This window comes from Eschrichtius robustus, chromosome 9, assembly GCF_028021215.1.
Source record: "Eschrichtius robustus isolate mEscRob2 chromosome 9, mEscRob2.pri, whole genome shotgun sequence".
NCBI classification, from domain to species: domain Eukaryota; kingdom Metazoa; phylum Chordata; class Mammalia; order Artiodactyla; family Eschrichtiidae; genus Eschrichtius; species Eschrichtius robustus.
The window spans coordinates 28,918,964-28,930,777 of record NC_090832.1 but is presented as its reverse complement, the minus strand read 5'-3'; positions in this window follow the sequence as shown (position 1 = coordinate 28,930,777).

Below are 11,814 nucleotides of genomic sequence, written 5' to 3'. Positions count from 1 at the left end.
CCAGTGCCCAGGTGGCTTTTCCTTCCAATGACCATGACCTTCTATTATCCCTCTCTTGACACATTGCCTTTAGCTGTCCCATACCTTTTTCTTTTTATTGTGGTAAAGTAGACATGACATAAAATTTACCATTTTATCCATTTCTAAGTGTATAGTGTAGTGATATTAAGTACATTCGCCTTGTTGCGCAAACATCAGTACCATCCACCTCCAGAACTTTTTTCTCATCCCAAACGGAAACTCCATACCCATTAAACAATACCTCCCCAATTCCTGGTAACCACTGTTCCACTTTCTGTCTTTTTTTGTTTGGCCTTGCCATGCGGCCTGCGGGATCTTAGTTCCCCCACCAGGGATCAAACCCGTGCCCCCTGAAGTGGAAGCGTGGAGTCTTAACTGCTGGACCACAGGGCAGGCCCACCACTGTTCTACTTTCTGTCTCTATGAATTTGATTACTCTAGGTACCTCATATAAGTGAAAGCCTACACTATGTGCCCTTTTGCATCTGGCTTATTTCAATTTGCATCATGTTTTCAAGGTTCATCCATACAGTAGCAATGATCAGAATTTCATCATTTTAAACACTCAATAACGTTGCATTGTATGCATACACCACATTTTGTTTATTTATTTGTCTGTTGAAGGTGCCCTGAACTCTCATCTCCTTCTTTGGGAAATAACACTTCCGTTATTTTTTAAGAAATTAGCTCTGCCCATTGGATAACGTCTGGTGGAAGTATTGATTATGATGTTCTGGGCCGAAAGCAACCCCAGAAGCTGCTCTCTCCTAGAATTTGAAACCCAAGCAACATGATAAAAAGAATAAAAATGGAATAGGCTTAAAAAACACAGCCATAACCAGGTAAGACTGAGTAGTAGTTTTGGCTACATAGAGATGTGCCAGTTTTTATTAATTCCCAAGCCTGGTCTTCTAGCCTTCCCTTTGGTTATGTGAATTATACCACAGCCAATAGTAGATTCTGTTGCTGGAAACCAAAGAACTCTAACATTCATCAAAACCGAATGAGGGGTACCCCACTTCCACAGCCTCCATTCTGGTGATGGGCATGACCTATGGTCATCTTAAAGAATGTATTCAATGTTTATTTTTATATTATTTATCTACATACATATGGGTGGACAGGATACAGAGTGCAGGGGGTAGGGAGAAGGAAAAATAAAAGTTTGTTGGCATCTATTTGCCCTATAAGTGAACCTGAATTTCCTTAAAGAAACTACTTATCTTTACATTTGCTTATTTTTAGGTCAAACCTGGGCCTAATGTATAAGGACTTACTTAATTGTCAGTACTCAGAGTCTTTATAACGTCCTCCAACTGGTCTCCCCAAATTCATTGGGAGTCTTTGAAACGTGTTTACAGAATAACCTACTTTCATAAGCTCTCTACAGTACTGAATACCAGCAGTCATGCTCCTGCTTTCACCTACAAAAATAAGTCCCATTTCTCTCAGAATACTCATTCATTCAACAAATAATTAGTAAACACCTGAAATATACCAGGAACGAGTCTAGGTTCTAGGGACCCATTTGCCAACAGGACGGACATGCTCTCTGTCCTCATGAAGTTGTTTTCTAGTGGGAGAGACCCAAGGTAATTAAATAATCAGGCAAACTATGTAAAATTCTAACTCAACTTGGAAGGAGGATGTTGCCCAGCCAGGGATGCAGAAAAGGCTTCCCTGAGAAACGGTGATTGAAATGAGTTTTAAAAGCTAAGTAGAATAGGTAGGAGTGACTGAAGTGGATGGTGGGAGCCTGAGGGGGGAAGGGTTTGACAGAAGAACAGACAGCACAGGCAACTGTTCTATGGTTGAAGATGGCCTGGCACCTCTGTCTCATGAAATTTCAATCCTTCCATTCTTATTTCACCTAATAGTTTTCAAGTGGATTTTCTTTTGTAAGTGCTATAGTATACTGTATCTAATGTTGAACTCACAATAGCTCTGTTAGACCGAGAAGGATCAGGCTTGGGCTCGGTCCCAGCTTCGGCAGCTGTTTCTCGCTCCACCTCCTTCCATCTTCCACACACACCATCCACTTGAACTTCATACACAGGCTCAGCAGCCCTGCCAGACTGAGCATCGCCTGGGCTGGGAAACAAGGGATCAAAGGAGCTCCAGGCTCAAGTCAATATGAAGTCTGGTCTAACCCCGACCTTGCGCCTTAGTTCTCATAACCGAGTCCCTAAGATAAGACTATTTTACCTGTAGGACTAGTGACAGCTCCCCCCTGGATAACCGTCCTGTTGCTGGCATTACTGTCTAGCACCGGGGTTCTGTCTTGCTTTTTCCTACCTCCCTCCTGGGGATCAGAGCCCCACCCCTGAATTCCAGCAGAGCCTTCTGTCTACAACCACATCGCCTGAGACCAGCCCTGCTTGTCAGAGTTTGGGAAACCCTGCCTCTCTTCCTTCCTATTGTAATGTCTGCCCTTCTGCTTCCAGCTTGTTTGCAGTGACCGCTCCCTGGTGCTCATTGCCTCAACGGGGCTCTCGCTTCCTGCCCCAGCTCTGCTGGGCAGGCCCTCCAGCACCTGGCCCACTTCGCTGGGGACATCCAGTGCAGGGTCCTAGCTCTTTGTAGACTCCTACAGCTAACCAGGCCGTGCCCCAGCCATACCAGACCCTGCGCTGAGCCATACAGCAAAACCACCTCTTCTTACCTTACTAGTCCAAGTTCTTCTCACTCCGTTCAAGTCCTATAACCAGTAAATAAAACTATGTTAACTGGCGTTTGTGAACGCCAATTCAGATGCAAAAAATAATTCATGATCAGAGAGGCATTTTCTTTGCGTTACTTGAGGAGCACCGTCGTCCTCGGCGTGTACTTCCTCGGCTGGTCCAGAAACGTTCATGATGAAGCCATTTTCACCCGATGAAACTCACACTGTCTACAGATTGACAGAGACCATGAGCCATGGACCAAGTGGCCAGGATCCGTGATGGTTAGACCAGGGTATACAGATAGATCTGACGGAATCTCACTCACTTCCCCTCCCAGAGGTCCTCCAGGATTCTTGTGGGGAAAGGCTACACGTGGCTGCGGGGGTCACCTAGCTCTCCCACCCCAGGGCTCTCCCACCCCAGGGCCCTCAAGACAGCAGAGAAATGAAAAGCATCAACTCTGCCCAATACAGAGCAGCTCTGTGCAGGGAAACAGCCAGCCCCAAAGGAGCCCATATTTCCCCAGCCACCTTCCATCCCTGCACCAGGAGGGGACTTCAGTGCACATCAGCTCATGCGCCAGGTCAATGCCAAGGACGACCAGCCAGGCTGGGCTTTTTTTTTTCTGTTCCTGCTCTTTGGCACAATTTGAAGCTAAGACGAGTGTCTCCTCATCTGTCCCCATTCCCTGCCACGGACCAAAACAAAACCACTCAGCCATTTCCTTAAAAACTGCACAGGTTGCAGAGAGGCTACTCTCAAAAACTGCACCAGGGAACATTAGTTGTCATGCCACCTCACATGCTGTCTCAAGAATCTGTAACCTAATACAAATCCCCATAATCTCAACGCTTCATCTTACTTAGCAATACTCAGTGACAGAAATGCGTGTACAGGTTGCAGGGGAGCCCGTGATACGAGCTCTGAGCACAGGCTGTTCCGACCATATCTGAGAAATACCTAAGGGTGGAGAATGTTTGATGAGGCAGATATTAAAAAGAAAAAAAATTCCAGAGACCAGCACACAGATAAAATTACTCTATAAAACATACCAAAAATAAAAAATGAAAAGAACGAGGTGTTCCACATCCCCACTCCCAGGTGAGGTGCCCACACAGGCATCACACACACCAAGGCAGTTGCCACTGCAGGCCCTCTGTCTGGTTCTACAGAGAAGGTTTAATAATGTTTGTAGAAGGAGTCATCCCAACCTCCTCAGCTTTGGTGAGCATATGTCACCAGGATGGGAAAACAAACAATTATTATTCTGTTGTTTTTGTTGGCTGCCCGGCTTGCAGGATCTCAGTTCCTCAACCAAGGATTGAACCCGGGCCACGGCAGTGAAAGGCCAGAATCCTAACCTCTAGGCCACCAGGGAACTCCCAGATAAATTATGTCCCAACACAGTGAAGCTCTGAAAGCAAATGAAGCTGAGTGCTGTGGCCCCAGGTCTCCCACCACAGTTACGAAATGCAATTCATTAATGTCATTCCCACTGAGGAGGATTTGAGGTTGGGGATAACTAGTTCAGCTCCAGATTCTATTCTTCCCATTACCTTCAAGTCATTTGCCAGTCACTTCAGCACTGCCCAGACCTTGGTAAATGAACCCCCTCTGAGCCGGCCATGGGTCAGGCAGCCTCTCAGTATCTTCCATCCATCGTAAGGCAGAGCGAGCCAAGTGGGACTCAATGACTGAATAAGGTCAAATAGGATTGAGGCACGGTGTGCCCTTAAATCTGGCCAGTTCCAATATGTACATCATTGCACAGCTCCAACAGAGGGAGGTGGGTATAGAAATATTTGCATTTTAAAATCCCATGCTAACATCATTAAGGTAAACCCTGCTAGAGAAATGTAACAGTTTGCGAACTTAGGCTTCAAAGGATTTGAGAAGTTGTTAAAAGAAAGAAAGTTTTTCTTACAAAACATGCGTTTTTAGGGACACGATTATTTAATTCAGGAAATCTCCATTCAGTTAAAAAAAATCAGGTCAAGAATAAATATCCAAATGGGGGAAATTCCACACCATAAAATAAACATCGAACAGGCCAAGCAAAGTTTAACGGGAGATCAGAAATTCCTGGAGGAAAGGAAATGAGGATGTGAAAAATCATCGTGAACCAAATAGCTCCCCAGAAGACAGTGAGTGTCCCCAAATTAAACAGAGACTCCCAGGACCAGAATGCATTGCTTCAGTTAACCTACCTCAGAGGACCTGGCTTCTTTTAAGGAGACTCACACTGAACACAATTCACTCACAGTTACCTCAGCCTGGGCAAAGGGATAAAAGAGATGTCTGTTTAGAAACAATCCCCTTTTGCAAGAGCCACTAAATTCACCAATTCCTGAAGAATGGAATCATCCTCTAGAAAAGAGTAACATGATCACAATAATGTTTTACTAAAACTGTCTCCATGCTCATAAATGCATTTCCTTTTCTAGCATTTCAGTATCCCACCCATTAACTAAATCCTGTGCTTTTCCAGACTTTCCTGACCATTTCCTATGAGGAAAATACCACCTTGTGATAATTTCCACCTTGCTTTGTATTTTATTTACTTATATGAGTTTGCGTTATTTAATTTTGTTTTTATTCTTTAGTCATCTTTTTTTCATTCTCCCTCACTTAAAAGCTCTGTGAAGCAAAAGACTCAGAATCTGGTCTTCTTTTTGTGTTTCATTGAATGACCCTACAAATACAAAGGGCGTTCAAAATATTCTCATTGAATACTGAAAATATAACATACTAAAAATCAAACCCTTGATGAAATCTCTGTTCTAAGTTATTACTGAAAAGATCCGTTTCAGATACAAAATCTTGAGAAAACTATGAAAAATGTCCACTTCCACTTCACACTCATGACCTGGACTTCCTGTCTACTTTACCATAACAGACTAGTAGTTAGACTTGGTAAAGTCCTCGTGGGTTAGTTCAACTCCTTTTTTCATAGACCGTCTTAAAATGATGATTCTACCCACTGGCACTCACCTTTTTCATTTCTGTCCTCGAATAAGCCTGGAACCCAGAAATACAGAATCCGTACTAGCCCTTGCATTTTCTCCTTGTTCATATGCAGCTCTCTGAGTACACAGGGCCTTGAAAACCCTATGTTTAAAAATCCCAATTACTCACAGCATCCACATCACTTGCCCTCCAACTGGGCACGTTTTTCTCCCAGAATATTCTCATCCAAGTGTAACATCTGAATATTGTTTCACTTAGACTGCAACGGGCATTGTTTTCTTTAAGAGATGGGAAATATATAAAATAAAGGGGATCAGTATATGCCACCCCAAAATATACCATTTTGGTATAAGGATTATTTTGAACTGAAAGCAAAATATCTACCAAAAAACAGGGCATAAACTCCCCTTGTGCAGGTGTCCCCCACCCTCTCCCACACCAGAAAGGGAACAACCTTTATCACCAGAGATGGAGGCATCACCTAGGTGAGTCTGCATAAACAATTCTTACTAAATAACCCTTATCTAGCATTAGTTTCCTCCATATACTTACCTTCCCACAATTTACCCTCCCTAGAAGCCCTAACCCTCTTTCCTTCACTTAGTCCCTTCTCCACAATCTATTGCCCTTTGTTAAAATGGTATATAAGCCCTTCCTGAGTGGTCTGAGGGCTCTGGCTCCACTCCCCACCACTTGGGCCACCAACCTTCTGCCAAGAACAAGCACCTGGCATCAGATTGTCTGATGGGCCAGGACGCCTGGCTTCTGTATTCTTGTTTGTGGGATGAATGCACCTACCCAGAAATAAGTAAAGACTAGCCTAATTATTACGACTTGGTTTCAGTCTCATCGTAAATAGTATGTTATTTCTCCAGAACACAAGACAGTTCATACAGTCATATAGTGACTTTTATTTTTATTAAATTTAGTACAGGAAACTTGTATTCAGTCTCCACTCTGTCAAAGGCACCAGGGACTTCCCTGGCAGTCCAGTGGTTAAAACTCTGTGCTTCCACTGCAGGGGTCTGGGAACTAAGATCCCGCGTGCCCCGTGCCACAGCAAAAAAAAAAAAAAAAAATCCTGGCATGCATCTAATATAAAAAGTAATCCCTGCCTTCTGGGAGCTTACAGTCTGTGGACAATAGAAGAGTGTTGAAATTCATCTTCAGAGCACTGTGCGGGAAGCATAGAGATGACACTTATGTATGTTTCAAAATATACAAATGATGACAAAAGGGAAAACAGGACTGGGCCACCTTCAGATCCTTCAGAGCTTGAAAATTAAATGTTGCTCTCTGTATGGTTGACCTCCAAAGCAATCAAAATAGGATATACAAATCTATCTATTGCTGCCAAGGTTTAAATCATTTTTCCAAAAGGGGTTGGTGAAGACAGAAGGAGATTTCTTCTATGATGAAGGAGAGGTGAATGACAGGGAGAGTGTGTTGAACAGTCTGAAGTAATTACAGCATTTATTTAGGTTTCTGGAGTATCTGGGTTCTTGTGATAGATAGCAAAGCAAAAAGAACAGTCAAAAGGCAGAAATAGCAAAGCTCATGTTATCACGCCATGGGATGTCATATTCTTTCTATAAACAATATAGTGCAAAGGTTCACGGAGAGTGAGAAGTCTGGCCTGGAGCAATGTTTTCAGTACTCATCATTTTTGACAGTTACAAGAAATCAAGGGAAGGGATTTTCTTGTCTAATTATTTCTAACCTTAAAGTTCAGGGAGTTAGTCTTCCTCAAGATTAGGATGCACTAAGAACATCCTGAGGAAAGGGTGCAGTGCATTCCTTGTGACCACTGTCCGGGAGCTGTGAACTCTCTCCCTTTATTTAGGCTAACAGAGGAAGGGCAGGAGAGGAGAGGAGAGGGTGGTCACAGCTCGGAGCAAGTGCTTCATAAGCGCTTTATGTCACCGCCACAGGGAACAGGGCAATATCCATCCTGATGATGGAACACAGTCTGACCACAGACCACTAACTCAGCCCAAGTCCCAGCCAGGGGCCATGGAATCCCAGGGAGTTATAAATAACCCCTTGGAACTGCTTTCTGGTGATTTATTACTATTTAGTAGGAGAGTGCATTTCACCCAAGATACCTGAACTGAATGCAAAAAGGACTCCAGAAGCAGGTATTCTGCTCAACTTTAAATATCAGAGAAATAGTTCAAGAATCCCCCTGAAGAGATAAATATGCTGATCTTCAAGTTTTTACCCATCTTGATGATTCTTACACGCTCTGATTTCTCAAGGATGTTGCATGAAAATCAGATTTCTCCTATTTAGAAATTTGTGCGCCCCTGCTGCTTATTTCCCAGAGGGAGACCTTGTGATCTGATATGTGGACCCCTTGATGAGATGCTCTATGCTGCGGAGAGAGCGTTTGATGCCTGTGTGGGAATCCGCTTCCACACTGGCAACCGGCGCCTGTGAGCTCGTGCTGCCACAGAAGTTACTCCCCATCCTCACCCCTGCACTCATCTGCCCCTGACAGGGGCACCAGCCATGCTTAGAGTCCAGAAAGGGGCTCCCACCCTCCTTCACCGTTCATTATTTCTGAGATTGAAACATTCAGATGAAGTACTTCTTTTACATAAGAACTCAAACTGTAATTAAGAACCTTCCCCCCACCCCCCATATCTTATCCTCAGTGGAGATAGAGGTCAGCTGCTTACTATCTGTGGGAGGAATACCAAAATATTTACCAGAATTTGCAGTTATTTCCATTGTCCTCAGAATACCTCTACCTCTTTGATACTTGTGTATTTCTGTACGTCCAGTTCCAACGAGAGGCTCTATTTGCTGTAAGATCTTTGGCAAGTCAGTTAATCCCTTTGTGCCTCGGCTGTCCATCTGGGAGTGGGAGAGAGCTGTACAGGGTGATCTCAAGATCCCTGGAGACTCTACCTGGTTATGATTCAGTGACTCCACCAGTCCTTACTATTCCAAGGAGTATTTTTCAAAGTTTTGTTAGAGAAACTGTTGAGTCACACTGGAATGGCAATTACCTGAGATTGGAGTATAATGATATCTCCTGGAATAAAGACTGGACTAAGGAATGTGGATGAGAAATGCAATGAGGTGTGGGATGCGAAAGCTTAATCAGAGCATGGAGAGGGCATATCCTGGGCCAACAGACAAGATTAGGCAAATTCCAGATGCTTGATGAATGGCCGGCTGCAATCAGAAATATGACTCTTCCCAGAAGAGCTTACCTAGCATTTGTTTGGCAGAAGCCTCAGAGTAGTGACGCCAATGGTTTGCCCAGGCCCTGGGTGAGTCAGTACTGACTGCAGCGCTGACAAGTGTGGCAACAGAGACTAACAACGTGAACGCTTGGGACCGTTAGACTAATGAACACCGGGACATATTCCAGAAGGCTTGCTTTAGATACGCATGAGCAAAATGTCTTCCTAAAAGTACACCTGGAAACGCTCATCTGCAAAGCCTGAAGTGAGGGGCTCATCACTGGGACAGCTTGGGGTGGATCCATCCACTGTTAATGGCAGTGACAGGAAGCTGCAAGCAGCTCCAAGAAAAGGACACCAGAAATTGCCAGGAGCTAAGCAAATCCAAAGCAAAGAAGGATCACAGGATTTAGAGATTTCTTTTAAAAGTCTGGGCTCAGGCTTAGGGGAGTATCCATTACAGACGGCCAGAAGGGCCTCTCACCCTCTCTGCGTGGGCAGGAGGGAAAGAACAGGTGAGGTGGGAGGAGGGGTCTCCTGGGTCTGCCTCTCTAGAACCTCCTGCTGGGCAGACCTGCAGCACTCAGGGCGCTGGAGGACATCTTCCAAGGTTAATTTAGGTAAGTTTCCAAAATAGTTTGACTTTAAAAACTGAAAACCAGTAACAGGTATTCAGATATTCAAAATATATAAATATTAATTGCAGCATCAAGTAGTATGTAAGGCCCATAAAGATGGGAATGTGATTTTATGCTATCAAAAATATCCACCCCCCAAAAAATGATGGAAAAATGGATTCTTTTTACTTACACCCCTTCTATTTTTTCCAAGTCATGTCACATTTCAGTTTGCTTTGTCTTATCATGATATCTGAATATTTTTTATTTCCTTTATTCTAACGGATAGAAGAGCCATACATGTACCTTCTTACATATCTAAGATCTTCCAGATTATTCAACATGTTCTTCAATCACTACTTCCTGTCTTCCTTGTTCTAATTTGGGCCAATTGCCTTCTAGGCCTGATTAACAGCTGGTAACTGGAAACACCTTTTCATTTTATTCCTCAGACAGTTCTGTTCATTGGATTCAGTTTTCCTTTTCCTGCACTACATCCCCAAGTCATTCCAGGATGAGTACATAGGACAAACTTTCTGAGTCATTGGATATCTTATTTTGTCTTAATTCTTGAGTAACAGTTTGCTGGCTATAATTGGTGGCAGAAGTTCAAAATAATTTTCCCTGAGAATTTTGAAGTCTTGCTCCACTGTCTTCTATAGAGCATCAATATTATTAATCTTCTGGGTTTTTTTGTTTTTTGTTTTTTTGTAGGTATCCTGGTAATTCTCTCTGAAAGCTTTATACTAGGAATTTCAAAATATCAACAGAATAGTTCTTGGCACATGGTGGATATTTTCCATCTGAAAATCTTTTTTAGGTCAGGAAAGTTATCTTTTCTAATTTATTTGATTATTCATTTTTGTTCTCGGATCTTGGATTAGTTACATATGAATAGATTTCTAGATCTATCCTCCAACCCAACTTTTGGATACTTTCCTTTTCTGTCATTCTCTACATTCTGAGCTCTTTTCTCAACTTTATCTTCCAGATTACTGATTTAGTTTTCAGCCATACCAATGGTTCAATTCCCCTGATTTTTAAAATGTATTTGGGGAATTTTTAATTTGTCATGGCTTCTTTCATGTTCCCTGCCTGCTCCTTTTTCATAGTAACCTCTTCTTTTGTGGGAACCCACTATTGCCTCAAACCTCTCTGAAGATGCTAGCTCACTTTTCCTTGTCTTCTTTCTTTTATCTGTTTCTCCTGTGGTCAGTCGCTCTTTCACACATCTTGACATTTCTCTTTTACCAAATATTTGATGACCCTTGATTGGTCAGTGATATTTTTTTAATAAGAAAGCATGTTGGTTGGTTATTATAGGTAGTTGGCAAAGTTGTTCTTTGCAGTTTGGAAAAGCAGTTTACCCATAAGACCCATCACTGAGTGGGGGACTAACTGTACGGTTCCATGTGTGAGAGGGTCAGAGACAGGTTTCTTTTTAGGGTATTCGGACAGTTCAGCTTGTATCCTCATAACTATCGAAGTGAGGCGGACTTTATCACAGATGGTGAAACTCTTCGGTGGATCTCACCCTTAGGTGGAGTTGCCTTTCCTTCCGCCTCCTCTGAGTTGCATGCGAAGGGCCCGAGTTATCTCCCGCTTTGTGCCAACAGCCATACAGGAGGCCTTCCCCAGGAAGCTCTTCTACTCCGGTTTTTGAGCACTTCCTTTGTCTCTAGGAGGGGCAGATGCTGCAGCCAGCTGCTCCAGGGACCTGGGGAGTGGGGAGACACCTGCGCCCGTGTTTCACAAAGTGTCTTCGAAGTCCTTCCACGCTGAAAGTGTAATCAGGTCCCACCCCAGACCTACTGAATCTGAGTCTGCATTTTAACAAGAGTCCTCGGTGAATCAGAAGCACAACAAAATCTGAGAAGTGCTGCTCCGCAAGGTCCTTGTTGCTGCCCCTTCAGCTCCTGCTCTCCATCCCTGATGCCTGAGCCCAGGCCCTCGGAGGCTGGAGTGGCTCCACCTCTGCTCAGCACTCTCCTGGGCATGCTCCAGCTTGTCTTTCACATCAGCCACTCTCCCTTTTGGTATATAAGTATTTCCTACTTAGGAAATAGTATAGTAAACGCCCAAGTGTCCATCATCCAGCTTAGAAATAAAATGTTACAAATATAGTTGAAACCCTTGTGACCATCTCTCCTGATTCTTTATTTCAGTTCTGAGCACAGCCCCATGGCCACAGAGGTACCGCTCTGGTGGGACTCTGTAGTGGGGTAGGCACAGACCCAAATGGCACCCTTAGCTGAGGTGGGGCCTGAGACAGTATGAGATGGCCAGGGACGGGTAAGGTCTTAGGACTAAACTCACCCACTTGGTTGGAATAGAACAGATGAGGAAAAATCT